Source organism: Chelonia mydas, chromosome 3, assembly GCF_015237465.2.
Source record: "Chelonia mydas isolate rCheMyd1 chromosome 3, rCheMyd1.pri.v2, whole genome shotgun sequence".
Lineage (NCBI taxonomy): Eukaryota > Metazoa > Chordata > Testudines > Cheloniidae > Chelonia > Chelonia mydas.
The window spans coordinates 195,918,220-195,940,354 of record NC_057851.1 but is presented as its reverse complement, the minus strand read 5'-3'; the positions used below and the strand labels follow the sequence as shown (position 1 = coordinate 195,940,354).

Here is a 22,135-nt window from a genome sequence, read left to right as displayed (position 1 = left end):
CCTTCCTGTTTCCTGTCCTTTCAGACTCCCAACAGCCAGTGCTCCCAATTCTAATAATTACAAGCAACATCTAAACACCACAATTTCCTTTGAGGATGAGGACTGAGAGGTCTGGAGTGATCGTTCTGTGAAAAGTGTTCACCCACCAGTGATAGGGCATGTTTCTCTTATCGTTTTTCTGTGAGAATTCATTTGAGAGCGTAGTGATTGATTGTTTTCACCACATAGTTGTTGGGGCATTTGTAGCACTGAATGAGCTACACGACATGTTGTGATAGGCATGTGTAGGACCCCTGGATCTTGAACGATGTTTCAGGGAGTAGTGATCAGCAGAGCTATGTCTGTGGGTTTTGAATCTGTTCTGGAAGAGTCTGGTGCTGTTGTAAGTTGATGTGTCCTGGTCTGTCAGGAGCTTTCTTCTGATGACAAGTTTGGTGAGGTTGCGGGGTTGTTTGAAGGCCAGAAGAAGGGGCTTGGGAAAGATTTCTTTCAGGATGGGGTCCCCCTCAGGTGTGGGTTGTCACTGTTTGATGATCCTACACTAGAACGCATAGGGGGTATGTTTGGTGACAAGTAGGATCGTGTAGTCAGTTGTTTATATTTTCTTATATCGAAGTTGGTTCTTCTGGGGTATTTGGGTGGCCCATTCCATGATGTGATGTACTTCTCTGGTGGCGTGTCCTTGTTTAGTGACGTGTGCTTAGGTGTATATCCCTGACTTTCTCTTCAGAGCAAATGGTATCTGAGTACTTGGCTATAGATAACCACTTTCTTGATACATTGGGGGTGGGGGTAAGCATGGTGATCCATGAGTTTCTCATATATAGTCATCATATGGCCCCCATTACCCTAGTACATTTTCAAAATTTTCAGTGAATTGAAAAGTTGAAAATATTTTTGTTTTGGATCGAATAATATATTTTTAGTTCTGACAAAATCAAAACATTTTGTTTCAATTTCTCCCATTTTAAATGTTCTTTTTAATTTAAAAAATAAAATAAAATTTAAGGACATTTTGAAACAAAGTAGTTTCTGACAGAAAAATTCAAAATGTTTCATTTTGAAAATGTCAAAATAAAACCTTTCAAACTTTTTGGAATTTGTTTTCTTTTTAAACAAACAATTCAGCAAAACCGACACGAATTCTTGAAAAGTTTTGGTGTTGCTGAATCTGCATTTTTTTTAACCTAAGATTCGTTTTTGTGGGAAAAAATTTCCCTAGCTCTAGTTCTGTCATCCTCATTCATAGATGAGGAACTGAGGTACAGAGAGACTCAGGGTATATCTACACTGCAGAGAGAAACCCACAGCACTGAGTCTCAGAGCCGGGTCAGCTAACTTGGGCTTGCGGGGCTCAGGCAATGGCGCAAAAGGTATCCGTGTAGATGTTCCCACTTCGGCTGGAGCCTGGGCTTCGAGATCCTCACTCCTCGCCAAGTTTCAGGTCCCAGGCTCCCCCACAAGTGGGATCCCGCCTACACTGATATTTTTGCCCCACTGCCTGAGCCCTGCAAGCCCAAGTCAGCTGACCTGGGCATTTCTCTTTGCAGTGCAGACATACTGTAAGTGACTTGTCCAAGGTCACGCAAGAATTGTGTAGCAGGGCAGGGACTAGAACCTTGTGTCCCAGCATCCTAACCACTGGCAATCCTTCCGCTTTACTTATGACTCTGGAAAGTTCCATTACCTTCAGCAGATCTACTCACCACAGCCAGCGCTATGCCCCCGATTCACCAAGGTACTTTATCGTATGAGTAAATTGAAACCTGTGAGGTGTCACGTGCTTAAAATTATGTGTATGCTTAAGTGCCTTGCTAATCTGGGACCTGTGTCTGGTGGAGTGAAATTCACCACTATGCAGAGAGCCAGCACAAAATCTCTGCGCCACTTAAGTACCACTTAAAAGGCCTAATTTGAGGACATAAATGGGGCTTACGTGGCATAGAGGTGAATTTCACCCACAGGGGTTCTCTCCACTGTCTGCATTCTAAAATATCTTTACTCTCATCCCATAATAGATGTCCCCCCCATCTTCTCCTTACTTACACCACTATAAGTATTAAACATTTGTCTTCAGTTCTGTCTTTGGAAATTGACAATGTTGAAGTACATATTTAAGCTTTCATGTTGACCCTCTGGGAAAAAGATAGAAAGAAACATTCACTTTAAGTGTAGGTGGAGTAGCAATGATAATTAGGTTGTATCATAGCTTCCACTGGTCTAATTGATACCACCTAAGCTGTGGCTTGAGCAACTGCCCTGATTTATTAGTTATATCTAAAGTAGGCTAAGAGTTTTTAAATTTGCCGAAGGCCTGTGGCTCTGGTATACGGCATGACAGAAATCATATTTCACAAACATCAAGCAATATAGTTATGAGACATAACAAGATAAAGTACGTCTGCACTACGGTGCCCTTTAGAAGTACCATAAAGTGGTGATACAGATATGATTAATAAGGCAGTCTGCTAAGTCCAAGTAATTTGTTTGCAGCTAAAATCCCTTTGATCCAAGTTTAAAACTACATCTGCCTCCTGAATCCAGTACAACTAGCCTGTAGGTGTTTCCCAAGAATTAAGTAACAGTCAAATATTAATCTCTCACCTAAGATCTAGTTTGTTTGTTCATTTTATGACTCGGGAGGTGTCTGAATTTCACAGCCAAGTGCGTTAAAAAGTTAGCTCCAAATGGTTTAGAAACCACTTTACAACATACAAGTGCAAAGATCAAAAGGTTGCAAAACCAAACTCAAGTGTGATGGAGAGCTGGATCCCATTTATCCATGTCCTGCAGTCCATAGTACCAGTTCTGGGCCATCTAAAGTGATCCCCCACCATCTGCTATCATTCAGATGGATTATTGCCCATCACGGTATTATCTATTTCAGGGTTTTTCATAGCTCCAGTCCTCACTAATTATTGCTGTAGATTCCAGGCAGCAATTCTCTTTATTTCTCTCATTCTATTTTTCTTTCATGCCTTTTCTTCTTCCATAACTTTTGCTTACACTCACATGTGTTAAGTTCTAGGATGTGGCTTTTGCCAGCGCACATGCTGGAATTTCCTCCTTTCAGTCAGTGTAGGAACCAATCACTATAGAGAACATCACGCTTCCTCCTTCTGCCTCCTCCCATCTCTGATCCCAAGTTGTTTCCTGCCTCCCTGAAGGAAGTCAGCAGGAAGCTGCTGGCTAACGGTTCTCAGCCCACCCCACCTTCGTATATCCTGAGGCCAGAAGGGACTACTGTGATTACCTAGTTTGATCTCCTGCATAATAGAACATCCCTGCAACAATTCCTGTCTGAACTACAGCAGATCTTTTAGAAAAACGTCAAATCTTGATTTAAAAATGGTCAGTGCTGGAGAATCTACCACAACCTTTAGTAACCCTCACTATTAAAAATGTATACCTCATTTCCAGTCTGAATTTGTCTAGCTTCAACTTCCAGCCATTGGATCATGTTAGACCGTTCTCCGCTAGACTGAAGAGCTCATTATGAAATATCTGTTCCCCATGTAAGTGACTATAGACTGTGATCAAGTCACCCCTTGACCTTCTCTTTGTTAAGCTAAATAGATAGAGTTCCTTGAGTCTGGCACTATAAAGCAAGTTTTCTAATCCCTTAATCATTCTCGTGGCTCTTCTCTGACCTCTCTGCTATTTATCAACATCCTTCTTGAACTTTAAACACTAGCACTAGACACCATATTCCAGAAGTGATCACACCACTGCCAAATACAGAAGTAAAATAACCTCTCTACTCCACTCAAGATTCCTGTGTTGATACAGCTGTCCTCTTGAGCGGAAGCAGGAGAAGGAAGCTCTGAAACAGAACCGAATACATCATCCAAAGAGACTGATCAGCCCAAAATCCTATTCCCACCAATCTTCAGCAAATCACATTACATCCCTGTGTCCCCATCTTTCTATCCATACTGAATGGAAGCTCTTCACTTTGGGGTCTGTCTCTCACTGTGTTTTGATAGCACTTAGCACAATGGGGCCTGCGGGTGTTAACTAGAATGCAAATAATAATGAGTTAAATAACATCCTCTCTGATTACACCTGGGAAAAGCTAGGGCGAGTGTTGTGGCCACTGTGGGGAGCCCTAGACCCTCCCCCTGCCCTGGGCAGGGGGCCCAAGAGCAGCCCCTGACCATGTCCCCACCCGCCAGGGCATGCTGCCCAGGGCAGGGGGAGGGTCTGCTTCTCTCTGCAGTAGTAAGGGCTCCCTGGGCGGCTCCTATCACAGCCTGGCTCCAGCTTGTCGCTGGCCCAGAGGGTGGGGCCTCACGGCGAGTTGGGGCTAAGGCGCACCTTGGTCCTGCCCCCCCACTGAGAAGAGGCTGGTGCCTCCCCTGAGCCTAAGGCAGGCGCAGAGAGGCGCTGCAGGGAATCCAGGACAAAGGTTGTCTTGGAGTCATTCAGCCCAGGACAGGGACTTGAACTGTGCATTTCAGGACTGCCTCGCCCAAGTCAGGACCGGTATTCACCCTAAAGAGGGGTGCGAGTCATAGGCCAAAAAAATAGTGGGTGCCCAGCACCCACTGGCAGCCCCATGGATCAGCGCTTCCCCCTCCCTCCCAGCGCCTCCTGCCCACCGCAATCAGCTGTTTGGGGGGGGCAGGGGGAGGAGCAGGGGCAGGAAGAGGCTGGGGAGAGGGCGGGAAGAGGCAAGGCAGAGTGGGGGCAGGAAGGGGCAGGGGCTTGGGGGAAGGGGTGGAGTGGGGGGCGGGGCCTGGGGCAGCGGGGGAGCAGAAAGAGGCGGGGTAGGGGTGGGGGCTTGAGGGAAGGGGTGGAGTGGGGGCGGGGCCTGGGGCAGAGTGGGAAAGAGGCGGGGTAGGGGTGGGGCCTTGGGGGAAGGGGTGAAGTGGGGGCGGGGCCTAGGGCAGAGCAGGAGTCAAACACCCCCCTGAGAACAGAGGAAGTTGGTGCCTATGGTGCAAGTTCAGGTGGGTATGTTACACCCTCCACTGATTTGTTTTTCCTGCTTCATCTGCCTTCCTCCTCTACCCCCCCCCGCCCAGAAAGAGTGGTGGTCCAGGGCTGGAGGAAGCCCAGCCTGTCCAAAGAGGCTGGTGATATGTTCCCTATTAGCTCAGAAGATTGTTCCTGTAGGAGGAGGAGAAGGCCATAGAGCCAAGGTGGAGCAATGTCCCCAATTCCCCAGCAACGTAAGTTGCCTTAATGTGGCCCTGCTTCTGTAACCTCGCCTGAATTCCTCTGCTCCAAATTACTCAACTCAGCTGGCATTTCCTTCCTCATACCCCTTCCCATACAGCCGCTCATTCCATCTACTACAGTTTGATTGACCGGATGTGGGGGAGGAAGGGAAATACTGTCCTAACTCTGCCCCCAGTCCCTGCCCCTCTCCCTGCCAGGCTTAAAGAGACAAGTTAAATGGGATCTTTAACATCAAAAGTTTCATTTGCTGCAGGAAATGTCAGGCTAACAAAAGTGAAACTGTTTCAAATTTCCCATAAGGAATACTCCCATCCCTAATATTTACACATATGGAAAAAACAACCTCCGACGGTATTTTTGTAAGTTCTCAGGTAAACTGAACTGAATGGTATCATCACATACAAGACTAGCTCTATACAGGAGATGAAAAAGTGTAAATCATAGCCCATGGCCCAGAGCCTTACAGTGCTTTTTTCATGAAGGAAAATCTGGGGCTGTAGGCTAAGTAGGAAAGGGCCATTTGAAAGGCACCTTAGACGCTTGCAAATTAGAAATGTCAGGGAAGCAGGAAAAGGATGGAAATGTCGGTCACAGAGGAAGTGATCTTACAGAAAGCAGCAGACAGACCAGCCTGGGAAGCTAGCTCTTGGGAAGGGTAATGGTATCTTGCTAGGGCTTTAATTAAACAGCTGGCCAGAAGGCATACACAGAATAATCTGGCCCCAGTGACGGTCATCAGCTGTCTTCCACAGAAGATGAAGAACTCTGCAGGGCTCAACTGAACAATCGGGTAGCATCACCCCTTGGAATAGATATAATACGTAGGCTACATTTACACTGCGAACTAGGCTGGGCTACATTGCCGTTTATACTCATGCTAGCTTGAGGAGCGCTAGTGTGAGCATGTGTATAGGAGCAGGGGAATTGCAGCCCTCGCTCGTAGCCTTAGAGTAGGTCTTTTAGAGCGCCGTGATGGCCCCTGGTGCAGGCAAGCAACATTTTTCTTCCAACTTATTGTGATGCTTATTTTTTAAAAAAAGTATTAATTGTTTGCTAGATGCTTTGCTTATGAGAAATAGGGCAAGATCCGTGCTGGGACAGAGTAACCAGGACTAGGAGCATGTTGCGTCTTTGTCGCCATCTAGTGGCTGATCGTGCAACAGGTTAATGGGTTGGTTATAGTGGCCATTTAGAGGGCTTAGCACGTGGCTCAAGCAGTAGTAATTCATGCTTTTAATGCGAGAATTCAAATCTCGATGACATCCTAGGTAGGTTGGTTCAAAAAGCTTAATGCTAGAATTATCAAAGGGGCCTAGGGAAGTTAGATACTTATCTCATATTGAGATTCAATAGGAGTTGGGTGCCTGACTCCCTTAGGCTCCTTTGAAGATCTCAGCCTTACCATACTATTAGTCTCATTCTATTCATTGATTTGCATGCTCCAGTGCAGGTTGGTGGTTATTCCCATAAGGTTAGAGGAGGGGAGTGTTCATTGAATGTGGCCTTCTCATCAGTTAGTAATGTTGCATGGCTGTCAACGTTACCGTATTTGAACTATAGAAGGACCTGGGTTACGTAGCACCTAGTGGTCGCACAGTCCAATATATTTTGCAAAAGACCTTGTATGACAGAGCTGCTGACTTAGGGAGAGTAACATTGGGTAGGGCTGGCAGAAGAAAGGTGTTTCTTAAGGAGGGATTGGGATGGAGAGCGGTCAGGAGGATAGGAAGCATCAGACATAGCTTGGAAGAAGGCATAAAAATGGAGTGGGATGAGGCTATAACGGGAGTGGTGAGGTGGGAAGCTTATGTAGAGGAAGAGGCTCATATTTTGGTGATGGGCAGCTATATAAAACCCTAAACTAAGCTAGCTAGATAAAGGGACAGAGGGAGGTATACTAAGAAGTGAGAGCAGAGATGTAGGTAGGGCTGAAAGGTCTCAAAGGAGAGGGTGAGAACCTTGAACTTGATGTGGAAGCTGAGAGGAAACCAGTGGAGGATTTGAAGAGGGAATAACATGGCCTGACCGGCAGGCCAGACAAGTGGCATTTTGGCTGGGGTAAAAAGGAGTTGAGTTGGGGATTGGGATGGGAAGAAGGATGTTGCTATAGCCGTGGCAGGGGATGATCAAAGCAAAACAAGTATGTTAGCCACAGCAACAAAAAGGAAGGGATGGATAACTGAGGTGCTGTACAGAAAGAAATGCCAGGATTCAGCCATGGTCTGTATGTTGCGGGGGGAAAGGGAGAGAGAGGCATTGGACATGACGTCCAGGTTACTGAGTGGTGTTCCACACAGGGCTGGGAGAGGAGAAACTTTGGGATGAAAGATGAGGGGGTGGGTTTTAGCCATGCTGTTACTGGGACAGGGTGGCTGGGAGTTTGGCAGAACGAGCTCAGAAGTGGGAAAATAAATCCCTGCGGTGATCTGGTGGTAAATTGATTGTGCAGAGGGAAAGGGGAAGAGGATTAGGGATCCGAACAAGGGAGATGAGTAAAGGGGAGGTTGGGAGCAGACTGACTTGGGATGGGGAAAGAGGAAGATGTCCTGTAAAAGGCCATCATGAAATATGAATCTAGTAAGCATTGTGATTTCTTTTAAATAGGAAGTTCATTAGCTAGGTAGAAAACTATAGGACCAGGTCCCCAGCTGGTATAAATCTGCTTAGATCCATTTAAGTCAATGGGGCAGATTCTCAGCCAGCGTAAATCGGCGTAGCTCCATTATGTCATATGGCGTCACTCTGACTCTCAGCAATAATGGAAAGAAACAAGAGCAGGATTTACAAAGCTTGCCCTTGACTTAACGCAGAAAATATCTGCATGTTAAAATACTCCCCACTGTATTTTCCACTGAATGCATCCGATGAAGTGAGCTGTAGCTCACGAAAGCTTATGCTCAAATAAATTTGTTCGTCTCTAAGGTGCCACAAGTCCTCCTTTTCTTTATGTCTAATACATAAACTCCAGGCCACAACTAATCTCTGAACGAGACCTTTACAGGGCATCACTTCTGATGTCAGCTACGCTCCTTGGGAATTGGCAGGCTTGAACAGTGCTCCAAGCAGCTGAACATACACTTCCTGCTGGTTCCGATGAGTTCATTCCTCTGCCTGCAAACATAAAATATGGACCGGGTCACAGTTATTGGTCCTTTGGAGCTACTAAAGGTTAGAAGACTGCCTCTAATGACTTATGCACATTAGGGCACAACCTTTCCACGGAAAGTTGATGACTACTAAGGCTTAAACCTCACACACATGTTTTTTTGGTTTTTTTTTAAGGTTTCTCTTGGGATCTAATGTATGATGTTGAGTTATGCAGTGGAACATAGTCCTATAGGAACGTACCTGCATTTGTGCTAGGGGACTGTTCTAATAAGTGCAGGTATCAATTCTTTGACCTGTGTCTCAGAGGTGAAACTAGATGATCATAACAGTCCTTTCTGGTTTTAAACTGTACATATGGGAACTGTGCTAAATGGTTCTACAGAAAGGTAGGCTTTGTATGGTGGTGGTTTCTCCTGAGTCATGGAGAGTTTAATTAATATTATTGTCTGTCTGTATTACAGTAGCACTGATCGGCCCTGTGGGCTAGGTGCTGTAATAAGACAAACCCTAAGCCAAAGATCTTGCAATCTTAATTTAAAACTGGCCATAACAGGGGGGTGAACTCTGTCAGGGGATGGAGGGAGGATGAAGCAAGAGGGATGTATGCACATAGACAAGGTAGGCGCGCAATTGGTACACAGAGGTGGTTGGTTTTTTTGGGTTAATGGAGAGAAATGAGCTGATTGTGTAGCCTGATCTATAGATTATGTATTAATTGTATTGACTACCTAAGAATTCCCAGTTATCTCTTTGAGGGTTGACAGGTTCTTGTCCCAAGATCAGGCCCAGGATTATTAAAATTACTGTATAGTTGGGAACCCCGATGTGCACAATTACAACACTCACACAACAGGAATTCTTCTATATTTCCAAATAGTTTATTAATACATTTAGCAAAGTCACAAACACTCTAACTCAGTAAGGTAGGCAGAGACTACAGAATGTCCATCTGCACATCCATATACTCAGACCATCCCTTGCAGGATGACCTGAAATGTTAGCCATTATCTTCCTCATCACCATCACTTTCCTCCTCATCACCAGTGGTCATCATTCTGGCCCCTTCCAAGGGCTATGTCTTTCTCTCCTCCCCCGCCCAGTCTGGGATACCACTTTTATAATACATTACGCTGTCACCACTATATCTAATGCATGTTGAGTAGGGGTTTTTCCCCCTTGTACTTCCTCATCCAACTAAAGCTGAGGTGTCCTTCTATAGGTTAGTATATTGATATGTGTAACTACCATTTCAGCTCATGATCATACCCATCACCCCTTGCGTAAGCGGATTTGCAGTTATTACTTCCATGTTCCTTGCGGTAGCACTGCCTGGAACATTCTAACTGCTACCATAGATCAACCTCTCCTTAGTTCCTAAAATCTAAAGGTAACCGCTGATCTATGCTAAGCCTACTTAATCACACTTACGCTAGTTTATATTTCCGCTAACGTCTTACAGGATACTGTAGGTTTCTTGCTTTACAGCTGAATATAATGGAAGCAGCTAAATACAATGAAGGCAAGGCAGTGAATATAGTAAAGGCAAGCTGGCCCTATGGGCTACAATCAGCAACTGTAGTCTCAGCTTGTCAGAGGATTTGCAGCTTCAGATCACCCTCCTTATGGCCAGGCTGTTGGAGATCAGGCAGGTTATAAAGAGGACATAGCCGGTCCCTGGGTGAAGGAGAACTCATAGGGGTGGGGGAATCTGCTGGAAAACATAAGCAATCCCTCTTCTGCCTTGCCCATTGCAAGACCCAAACCAAAGCTGAGCCTTTTGTGGATGTTTCCAAAGTGCTCAGTTAGCCTTTCCCACAGCCATTCCTTGCCCCTTGCCTCTGCGTTTCTAGGATCCAGCGGGAAGCAGCCATGCTGAAACACCGTGAGAATACCTGTTCTCTTGGTATATCTGGCCCAGCTGGAAACAGCTAGTGCTGGAAGTGTGGTGAGGAAGCTTGTTCTCCTTCCCGGCCAATTCTTGTATTCTTAGTGGGGTCCAGTTTAGAGACAATGTCAGTGGTGCTGAGCATTGCGTCATTAAATGGCAGAGCCAATGGAGTATGAATTTGCTCCAAAGGGGGGAGAGTTTTCCTCCCTGATCAGCAAAGCAGATCCTTCCTCATCAATGTGTTTTTTCCAAAGCACTGACATCAGTGGAAGTGCAGGAGGTGCAGAATAATCAGCACTTAGATGCACCCCAGCAAGAAGAGACCTGAACTGCCATTCCAGGATGAGACGTCCCCCAAGAATATTTAATTTCGAGATTAACTAGCAAGAAATAATGCATCTTCTTCTGAGATCACTGCATAGGGTGAGACACACTGTACCCACAAGTCATTTAAGAGCATTCTTTTAATAATTTGTGAAACTCGTTAGCAAGATATTAAAGGCCTAATGCAGTGGTGTGCTTCTAACGGGAGCTGATGAAGGAGTTGAAATGCAAGCCTGGTTATGTTATCACATAGGCTAATAATAAAACAAACTGGTTTCTTCACAACCAAATTGCAATTGTCAAGTTACCATCCTATGCCATTCATATAGAAATCTAGAGGGATGTGCAGAATGTCTGCAAGAAAACAGGAAGAATTTTCCTGTGGGGATGGCAAAAGCTTGTGGATTGCAAACTGGGACGTAAGGAGAATGATCAGTATTTTTATGTAACTCATTAACTTCCACAGAGGCACTCTGATTGCCGGGAGTTCCTATGGCACTCATATGTATGTTCTATGCTGATTTAAAGTCAACGAAGTCAATGAGAGGCTCTCCGCTGATGTAAATGGTCTTTGGATCAGGCCTACAATTCTGCCACTGATTTTAGAATCCTTCTCTCCCCTTTTTGATGAAAGTCCTTTTTCTGAGTCAGGGGGCCTCCTCCCTTCTCCCCCAGTCTGTTTCCACAGACCCCCACCATGGTAGACTCGGACGTATTCATCTTTATATTTCCAGGCTTCTGAATCGGGCAGGTCCTGGGTACACGGAAGCCTGTTACCTTTTCAAGTGGCAAAAAAGAGGGGATTTTTCCATAGTTGCATAGTTTTTCCACAGAAATGTATTCATAAGAGTTAAAACTTGCGCAAATTATGTTAATGTATGTGGTTGGCTTCAGTGCCAATTTTCATTGTGAATAAGATGCAAAATAAAAGAGCTCTTGTCTCTCCTTTTGCTCCACTCTGAATCCCTCCCATAATTTTTACGTCCACAAGCCCATTTTGTATGCGAATCAGACCATATGGGGAAAGGCAGAAAGGACTTTTGAAGCTGGGCGTTTGCTTCAAACTACTGATAAGCACATTAGAGCTACAGTTGTACCAAGAGAAGGTATATACAACGGTGTAAATAAGCAGAGCACAAATTGCTACAACAGAACTGTGCTGATTTACACCAGCAGAGGATCTGGTCCACTGTGTCACTTGGCTGCTTCATTGTTGCTCAAGAGAGTTTGAACCAACAGGGACATTCTCTCTCTCTCTCTCTTTTTCTTTTTCTGCATTTATTTATGTAGGAGTTTTCACAGGTTTACAAATAGTTGCCATGTGACTCTCAGACAAAATGAAAAGGAGGACTTGTGGCACCTTAGAGACGAACACATTTATTTGAGCATAAGTTTTCGTGAGCTACAGCGCACTTCATCGGATGCATTCAGTGGAAATGATGATCATTACAAATCATTGCCATGTGCATATCAGAGCCATGTCAATAATTATTACAACAGCGAGCATTTGTTTAGAGAGACAGTATACAACACTATAACCATCCGATCTCTCTCTTTCTCTTTCTAATGCAGACATTTTAACTTCTGCCCTGATAGTTCTTCACCACATCACACAGGTACCAATGCACACACACAACATTAACGGAGCTTAAGTAGCTCTCTTAGCCAGATGGCTACGAAACATTCATATATAAGATGTAGCTATGATGAGTCATTTCTTTCTGATGCGTGCCTTGACAAGCGGATGTTAGTACTTTTTGGTATATTGCTGTCACTGTATTACCTACCTAATTTCATTCCTGCATGCTGTTGCACTAAGTCGGTTGGCGTGTGAAGGTTGCCAGCGTGTCTCTTGGTTTCTTGCCAGAGTCGGTGCGCTTTATTCTGGAGTTGCTGTGGAACAGTGCTGGGAGAACCTCGAAGAGCTCAGAATTCAGCTTCAGCTTGGTGGAAAGTATCCCAACGGTCAGCTCTCTGTCTGACCCTCCTGAGTCTGCGGAATTGGATTGGAAAAGCTCGGAGCCTGTTCCTGAGAGATTCCCAGCACATCAACTTCCACTGGCAGTTGGAAATACCGGGTGAACGGCATGAACGGCCTTACTTGCAGCATTTTGGGACTTCCAGGTCTGGGCTCTGCCTCACATTTCCTCATGTTAATCTTAAGGGCTAGACCCTCAGCTTGGCATGAGCAGCACAGATTGCAGGGTGTCCAGCTAAAGTGGTATAACACTCTACTCTGATTCTTGGGTTTCTGCGTGTGGTGCTTGTCCCCTGGCATAAATTAGGGTATCCTAAAGGCTGCTCTATTTTATACCAACTTCAGATGGTCCCCAGGCATTGCAAAATGGCAGCCAGGGTTTGGCAGGGCTTGGGAAGGGAAGCTTTGGCTAGGGAAGCTTGGGAAATGCCTCTCCAGCTACACCAGTTTGATGGCCACAGGAAGAGATGTGGTCTTGGACTCACTGCAGGTGCCCTCTACAGTGGGGCTCTATGGGCCAGATTCCACGTGCAGTGAAGTGCAAAGCAGTCACATGCCACTAAGAATTTGATCTGAAAGATTCGGTTCAAGCGTAATTCTCAGAAGGGCTTTAGGGTTTATGGATAATGTGTATGTGTGTGTGTGTGTGTGGACAGAATGTTATAGAAGTGGACTCGGGAAGTTCTTTGCGGTGCACGATAACTTTACCAGACCTACTAACTTATGAACAATGCTTTGTATTCGTATGTGTCAGTAGATGGCACTTCTTATATTAACCCTCTGCTTACAGGTATGTCTCTTGTATATAGCAGCAGCGTTGTCAACCCCTAGCATTCAAAAATCCCAAGTACGTCCCTAAAAATCATGATACTGGCTTAAAAACAATTAGATATTTTTAAAAAATGAGTTTTTATTTGACTTCTGGTTTTTGAACCTTTAGCGTGCACTCATGTTTTCAAGCTTTCCTCTGCACCCAGGGGGGCTAGAAACTATTTTTTTTAAATCAAAGGTGAGAGTCTCATGTATGTGATTCTAGAAGCTGGGGTTTCTGGGAACCCCCTCACCCCCCAAATATTGTGAGAGTCACCATAAAACCATGAGAGCTGGAAGCTCGGTAGCACTCAGGTAGTATATGGTAGTTTGTTATTCAGAAAATAATAAAAGGAGGACTTGTGGCACCTTAGAGACTAACCAATTTATTTGAGCATAAGCTTTCGTGAGCTACAGCTCACTTCATCGGATGCATAAAGTGGAAAATACAGTGAGGATGTTTTTATACACACAGACCATGAAAAAATGGGTGTTTATCACTACAAAAGGTTTTCTCTCCCCTCCACCCCGCTCTCCTGCTGGTAATAGCTTATCTAAAGTGATCACTCTCCTTACAATGTGTATGATAATCAAGGTGGGCCATTTCCAGCACAAATCCAGGGTTTAACAAGAACGTCTGAGGAACAGTGGGCTGGGGGGGGGAAGAAATAACAAAGAAAATAACAGAACGCCACTAGCCCTCAACTTCAACCCCCAACTAAAACCTCTCCAACGCATCATCAAGGATCTATAACCTATCCTGAAGGACGACCCATCACTCTCACAGATCTTGGGAGACAGGCCAGTCCTTGCTTACAGACAGCCCCCCAACCTGAAGCAAATACTCACCAGCAACCACATACCACACAACAGAACCACTAACCCAGGAACCTATCCTTGCAACAAAGCCCGTTGCCAACTGTGCCCACATATCTATTCAGGGGACACCATCACAGGGCCTAATAACATCAGCCACACTATCAGAGGCTCGTTCACCTGCACATCTACCAATGTGATATATGCCATCATGTGCCAGCAATGCCCCTTTGCCATGTACACTGGTCAAACTGGACAGTCTCTAGGTAAAAGAATAAATGGACACAAATCAGATGTCAAGAATTATAACATTCATAAACCAGTCGGAGAACACTTCAATCTCTCTGGTCACGCGATTACAGACATGAAATTTGCGATATTACAACAGAAAAACTTCAGAAACAGAGAGACTGCTGAATTGGAATTCATTTGCAAATTGGATACAATTAACTTAGGCTTGAATAGAGACTGGGAGTGGTTGAGTCATTATAAAAAGTAACCTATTTCCCCTTGTTTATTCTTTCCCCCCCCCGCCCCACTGTTCCTCAGACGTTCTTGTTAAACCCTGGATTTGTGCTGGAAATGGCCCACCTTGATTATCATACACATTGTAAGGAGAGTGATCACTGTAGATCACTATTACCAGCAGCAGGGTGGGGTGGGGGGAGAGAAAACCTTTTGTAGTGATAAACACCCATTTTTTCATGGTCTGTGTGTATAAAAACATCCTCACTGTATTTTCCACTTTATGCATCCGATGAAGTGAGCTGTAGCTTACGAAAGCTTATGCTCAAATAAATTCGTTAGTCTCTAAGGTGCCACAAGTACTCCTTTTCTTTTTGCGAATACAGACTAACATGGCTGTTACTCTGAAACCTGTCAGAAAATAATGGAAGCATAATACAAACACACAGAAGATGGATCTAAATGCCTTTTTGCAAAGGTATTTGTTACCTTAGCCTTTAAATCTGTCAAGCGGGTGCAGGGAGATTCCAGTATGTGTGCCTCAGAAATAGAGGGGGACACATGAGCTCTGTGACTTCAAGTGGCTATTCATTCTCCCTGTATTCCCACCTGGGATTCCACTCTGATATGGTTCCTTGATGCCCTGAGGTCAGACATATGAAGGACACATCGTCTTCTCTTGCATGGCGTATGCTGTTGTGTATCTAGCTCGTGTATCCCACCTGCCCACTATTTAGAGAGCAAGGAAGAGAACGAGTGGTGACTCCAGCATGGAGGAGTTCAGGGATATAGAAACCAAGACCATCATGGTGCAATCTGTTTGCTCACCTGGGCCAATGCTCTTCCTCTCCGGCCTGCAGAATGCAGTAGGAGAGAGAGACATCTGACAGGGGCAGGAAACTGAGAATTACTGCAGGTAGTCCACACTGTCCCCTCCTTTCTAGGAAGGATTTTCTTCAGTGACATGAGGCCATCAAGTCTGAGGACCTTCTTAGACCACACAGGACTCTGCCCTTCCAGTGTTTCCATTGTGGGCCATCATCTTCCTTGGCAAGAGGCCCTCTTTGGTGTCTCAGACTTTCATGCCAAAGCCTGTCATTTCTTCATCCAAGGTAGTCACTGTCATAGGCCCAGCTGCACACCCTCCAGAGAAGCAGACCACTGAAATGTCCCCCACATCTAAACTTTCAGATGCTGAGTGTGTTTAGCATAAATCATTTAGCTCTTGGGGGTGGGGGTGGGGAATGTCATTAGCATTCCCTGGTATATTGGTGTAGAAATAGTCTAATTTCACTTGGCTTGTGTGTTGCTCCAAGAATTTGCACTAATGGTTTTAAGGCCAGTCACTCAGTTCCCATTATCTCTCGGAATCTTATTTGCCTAAATGATTGCAGAGTTTGTGTCTCTGGTATTTGAAGGTGGTTCTTCCTATTTGTGAAAAATAATCAATCATTCTTCAGAGTATAAAAGCAGATCCTTTTTCTCATTAACAAGAGGCAAATCTGTTTACTGGAGGGGGAAAAAGACACATTCATCCAGATTCCCACCTGGTGTAATCAGCATAGCTCCATCCGGCCCATTATTCTAAAATCATAGGGTTAGAAGGGACCGCAAGGGTCATCTAGTCTAGTCTAATCTCCTGCCAAGATGCAGGATTTCTAGTGTTTAAACCATCCAAGACAGAGGGCTATCCAGCCTCCTTTTGAAAACCTCCCGTGAAGAAGCTTCCACAAGCTCCCTACGCAATCTGTTCCATTGTCCTACTGTTCTTACAGTTAGGAAGTTTTTTCCTGAGATTTAATCTAAATCTGCTCTGCTGTAGTTTGAGCCTCTTGTCCTGCCCTCTTCTCCTTCTTATTTATGGCAGCCTTTCAAGTATCTGAAGACTGCTTTCATGTCTTCCCTTAATCTCCTTTTATCCAAACTAAACATACCCAGTTCCTTCAGCCTTTGCTCTCATGGCTTGCTTTCCATCCCTTTCCAGTGTCTCTACATCTTTTCTATATATTGGTGACCAAAACTGGACACAGAACTCCAGCTGAGGCCTACCCAGTGCCAAGTACCTCAAGTACTTGCATGCTATACCTCTGGTAATACAACCTAAAATTGCATTTTGCTTTTTTTTGCAACAGCATCACATTGTTGACTCATGTTGAGGTTGTGATCCACCACAACTCCCAGATCCTTCTCAGCAGTACTGCTGCCAAGCCAGTTACCCCCCACCGCCCCCATTCTGTATTTGTGCATTTGGTTTTTCTTCCCTAAGTGTAGCACCTTACATTTTGTCTTTGTTGAATTTCATTTTGTTGTCTGTAAGTCAGTTCTCCAATTTATCAAGATCCTCTGAATTTTAGTGCTATCCTCCAAAGTATTGGCAACCTCCCAAGCTTTGTGTCATCTGCAAACTTGATCAGCATACTCTCTATTCCTACACCCACATCATTAATAAAGATGTTAAACAACTCCAGATCCAGAACAGATTCCTGGGGAACCCCGCTTGAGACCTCCCTCAAATCTGACATCATTCCATTAATAGTTACTCTTTGTTTGCAGTTGTTTAACCAATTATGTATCCGACCAATGGTAGTTCTGTTGAGCCTGCAGTTCTCCAGCTTACTTATCAGAATGTCATGTGAGACTGTGTCAAAAGCCTTGCTGAAGTCCAAGTATATTCTGTGCACCACATTCCCCCATCCACCAAATCATTTACCCTGTCAAAGAAGGAATTAAGTTGGTTTGGCATGATTTGTTCTTGGTAAATCCATGCTGGCTGCTAGTGGTCACCCCGTCATCCTCCACGTGTTCACAAACTGAATGTTTTATATATTACTCCAGTAGCTTCCCAGGTATCAAAATCAGGCTGACTGGTCTACAGTTTCCTGGTTCCTCTTTTTAAAGATGGGCCCTACACCAGCCCTTCTCCAGTCTTCCGGGACCTCTCCTGTCTTCTATGAGTTTATAAATATTATTGCCAGTGGCTCTGAGATTTCTTCAGCTAATTCCTCCAATACCCTCAGGTGAATAGTTGGGGATTTAGTTGGGGTTTGGTTCTGTTTTGAGCAGGGGGTTGGACTAGATGCCCTCCTGAGGTCCCTTCCAACCCTGATATTCTGTGATTCTATAACATCCAGCCCCACTGATTTGAATTCAATCAGATTGGTCAGAAGATCTCTGACATAGTCTTAAGAGGGGTTAAAGTTGTGCACAGGTGTCCCATTGTCTTGATGCATGAAGACTGAAGCAGAGAGAAATGCATACTACTGTCAGTTTATAGGGGTACTTGCAAATTCTGGTGCATCAAAGGCTGATCTGATCTACTCATGTCTGATTTGCAGGGTGAGGTTACAATTCATTTGTGGAATAAATATATATATTCCCCTCATATAAACAGAACTATCCATTTTTAAAAAGCGAAGGGCTGAGTTGTGTTTGATCACCTTGCTCTGTGTAAGGGGCGGGGCATAGCTGCAACAAACAAGGCAATTGGGGTGAAGGAGGATGGGGGGAGGAGGAAATGTTACGTTAAAAGATGAATGAGAAGATAGTGAAGCTGAGATCTAGTGTTTCCATGTGTGAACAGTGCTCACCTGCTCACCTCTATGTTCTTTTGGGGAATGATCTAACTTGATCAGATCTTCAAGACTGAGCTTCACCAAGGCCACGGAAGGCTCATCTCTTTTTCTTTTTTTTTTAGGCATTGGGCAGGGTGTCCTAGTCAAGGCAATGCTATTAGGAAGGCCTGCACATTCCAGAGATGAACTGGCCCCGTGCATTGGCTAGATGCAATGTTCCTCATTAATGAAAAGGAAAGCTGGGGACCACCTCCAATCACCGAGATCTTCCAGTTTGAAGAGCCCAGTGCTTCCACCATGGTTTGGCAGAGTTATTTCGGGCCAGGGAGTTGAAAAGTTTGTCTTCATTCCCTTGTGAAAAAGTCATCTACAGAGGCCCAGATTGTGACTGGCCCTGCCTGGGTGCACAGAGGACTGGGGGTAGTGGAACAAAGGGCCTTCTCTCTTCTTCCTCTGCTGCACAGGGGCCAGCTAAAATCTGAGCAAAAGCAGAGGCTGGTGCTAGCCTACTCAGAGGTGATGGGGTGATCTTGGGGCATATTCCCTCCCGCACAGCAGCCAGCAGAGCTCCAGCGAACGCGTGTTGCACCCTTCCAAAGGGCGTCGGAGCTGGAGCTACAGCGTGTGCTCCCCCCGTGCCCAGAAGGAATCCTGGCTGACTCATCCAGAATTCCTCCAGCTGCTCCCACCGCTGCGCGGCCCCTCCGTGCCCCCACAACACAGGGCCGCGCCTTAAAGCCACAGCAAGCCCTAATGTCTCATACAGGTGATTCCCTGGGGTGGAATGGAATGTTACTGCTGGCTGGGGAGTTCTTCCTGCCGGGTAGCTCACATTACTACAATCCTACCCCGGCCGTCCCCCTTTTCTTTTTAAGGGTGTGGTGTGTTTGTAAGTTTTTTGTGTTTATCAAGAAGTCGATTGTGTAAATAAAATTGAGGCGGTGTGTGCCAAATAGTTGGGCTGTGATTTCCTGGAGGGGAGCCAAGGCGGTGTGTGGGAGCATGCCAGTGTTCATACGTTCGCTTTGCTAAGAAATGTGGCAGGCATGAAGCCCACAGTCAAGAAGCTCCTCCAGCCTGACGAATCTTTAACCCTTTCGGAGGCCCACTCTGGTGCACGTCTGTGGTAGCAGGACAGGCAGCCTGGGGCAGGCTGGAGGTAATTTTGCACATTCATGGAGACAAGAGGTTTAGGCTTAAACTGTGTGATCAAAAGCCCACCACAATCAATGGGGGTCTTTCCATTGATTTCCCTAGGCTTTGGATCAGGCCCTAAATCGATACAATGCAGGTTTCACGGCGGTATTGCAAGCCTGGTGTTTTTCTGGCTAGGATTCATAGGCCCCAAAAGTGAACATAGGAAGAGCCAAACAGGCGGATGGGATGGGAGGAATAAATGACAGGGGAGAGCTCAAAGGTACCTTTGTGTAAATGAGAATTAGGAACAGTCATTTTAATGACTTTATTCCATATTTACAACTGTGTTACCAGAATTTTGCCCTGTTTCTTTATTACATGAACTCTCTAGCGTTTCTTGCTAGAAATTCTTATGCAGAAATCACTGAACAGTTTGAGAATCTTTTCTACAAGATGCAGACTGGAGCATTCGAGTGAAATCCTGTGGCCATTAACATGAAAGGGAGTTTTGTCATTGACTTCAGCAGGGCTAGGATTTCACTCCTGGTGTTTGTTTTGGTATTTCCCCCCCCCAGATCACAAACCTCCTTCCTCAGAACATGTCATGTCTCTGTTAATTCTGTAGGCAATTGCATGGAAAACATGTGTGAACTGAATAAATGCCCCCAAATCCTGGACCGTTTTGGAACCTCTCACTTACCACCACCAAAGCAAGCAGCTCTTGAAAATCCTGATGATGCACGAAGGAACTCACTTTCACCAAACAGTGGGGAGCAGAATTGGAAATGTTAGTGGAATGGGGGAGGGGGGGATGACTTCTTTCAGCTTAAATAGAAATAGTGACTTCCATTATTCACATACCTAAGCAGGAAATCTGCTTGCATTTCAAGCATTTATTGTAATTCTTCACATAGCTGCGGATGATAAGCCCCGTGTACTTGTCATTGCATGTTGCCTGAAAACGACTAGCTAAATTGCATTGCCTACCCAGACCACTTTTATCTTTTAATCTTTTCAAAGCTGTATTTTTGAACATCTTAGCCCCTGCCCCATTCCCCTTTTTCACTTATATTTCTAAAGCTCATTTATTATAATGTTTTGATGAGAGTCTAATTTATGAAGGGTACTTCCATGGACAGACCAATTTACTTATCTTATAAAATGCATTGACAGCTGCATTGTCCCAGCAGTGATATACAGGACTGATAATAATCCTCATGTAGTTATATTTGTGTAGTTCTTAACAGGTTTAAAGTGATGTACACACAGTAATTAATTAATCCTCACAACACCCCAGTGAGACAAGTAGTAGTATCCACCTTTCACAGCTGGGGAAAAGGAGGAGCAGAAAGGTCGAATGAGTTGTCCCAAGTCACATGGTAAATCAGTGGCAGTCTGGATTAAGAACTCCTTGGCTCCCGGCTCTGTCAACTAGATCAGTGTATTTACAGTAAAATCTGATGAAATTCCCATTGAAATGAGAAGACCAAAGCAAAGCCCGAGAGCTGACCTTTGGGATGTTAGAAATCTGGGTCTAGATTTGAACATTCGATGCATGCTCCGGTCTGATTGAAACTGAGTGTTGGAAGCATCCTATTAATTTCATTGGACTTTGACCAGTAAAGGAGAAACCCACGGCAAATCTACCACCCAAACTTTTCCAAGAACAGTGCTCTTGTGAGGACTGGGCACCAGCGTCTGTCTAATCCTTCTGGTGACTAGCTTTCCTAATGGCTTGCACAGTCTAATTTGATATTACTGGACATTGCTCTTTCTACACAACGCACGACTGAAATCAGGGAAATGATGGAGAAATACTAAACCTCAATATTGGTAAGTGCTTAGCAAATAATAGGTCAGATCGTCAGCTGGGGAAAATCTGCACAGCTCCATGGAAGTCGATGAAGCTCCAGCTGAAGGTCTGGGCCACGGAACCGGGCTGCTGTGAACTAGCCCAATTTACAAAAATGTAATGTTGATCTGTGCTGAAAAGCTGGTCTTATCTCTACGAACCTGCACTATACAGGCGACTCCGAAAACAAGCCAAACCTCGCTTTTCTTGCACGACCACAAGTCTAGAGGAAATCAATGGGAGGCTATTAAAATCAATGGGAGGTACTAAAGTCAGTGGGGGCTTGGGGTGTGCTAGGACTGGAAGGATCAGACTCAATAGTTGCATCAGGGCTGATTTGGCTCACTCTTTCAGAGGCCCAGGATTGCTCTCGAGAGCAAAAGTGCTCTGGGAGATATGTCACTGCCCCGGTCTTTGGTCACAATGCTTTGTTTTATGGCAGTGATCTCAGAATTACTGGAAGCAAAGCTGATTTCATACTCCCTGCAGAGTAGATGGTCAAAAAGTCAACCTCAGTTAAAAAGGAAACTGACAAGCATGCCCTTGATCACTGCTTGATACGGAAGGGCTTGAGACCTAGGACTGGATTTGCCACTGTTTTATCGCCGTATGTAATTGTTTACACCTGTGCAGGTATAGCAGCCTTCTACACCCACTTTGCACAGGTGTAAATGACCATTCAAGGGGAAAGACAGTGGAGAGTCAAAGCCAGATCTTCAGCCAGTGTCCATCAGTGCAGCTCCATCGACTTTAATGCAGCTGCATCAGTTTGCACCAATAGAAAATTTGGCTCTCAGGCAAATTTCCAGCCATATGAAGAATATTCGGGGAGGGGGGCATGTTTAATAGAGTTAAGCGTCCCCATTCTCTGTCAGCCAGCACCTTGTGTAGTTATTTCCACCAGAGCAAAGTCGGATGGCAGTTCAGAATGGTAGAGTGTCTCTCTCACTCTGCACTGGTATAAATGAGGATACCAGGGGAGTGAAGATTCAAGCCCAAGT

General features: G+C 45.0%; 1 long non-coding RNA gene across 1 annotated transcript in view; it reads left to right on the top strand.

Annotated features, from left to right (window-relative positions):
- LOC122465259 overlaps nucleotides 1–19,957 on the top strand; it is a 68,900-nt gene extending 48,943 nt beyond the window's left edge. Inside the window, exons 2-3 of the long non-coding RNA XR_006289964.1 lie at nucleotides 12,372–12,628; nucleotides 18,268–19,957. This is a non-coding gene — a long non-coding RNA (uncharacterized LOC122465259). The remainder of the gene's footprint in view (nucleotides 1–12,371; nucleotides 12,629–18,267) is intronic.
- Nucleotides 19,958–22,135: the final 2,178 nt, after the last annotated feature.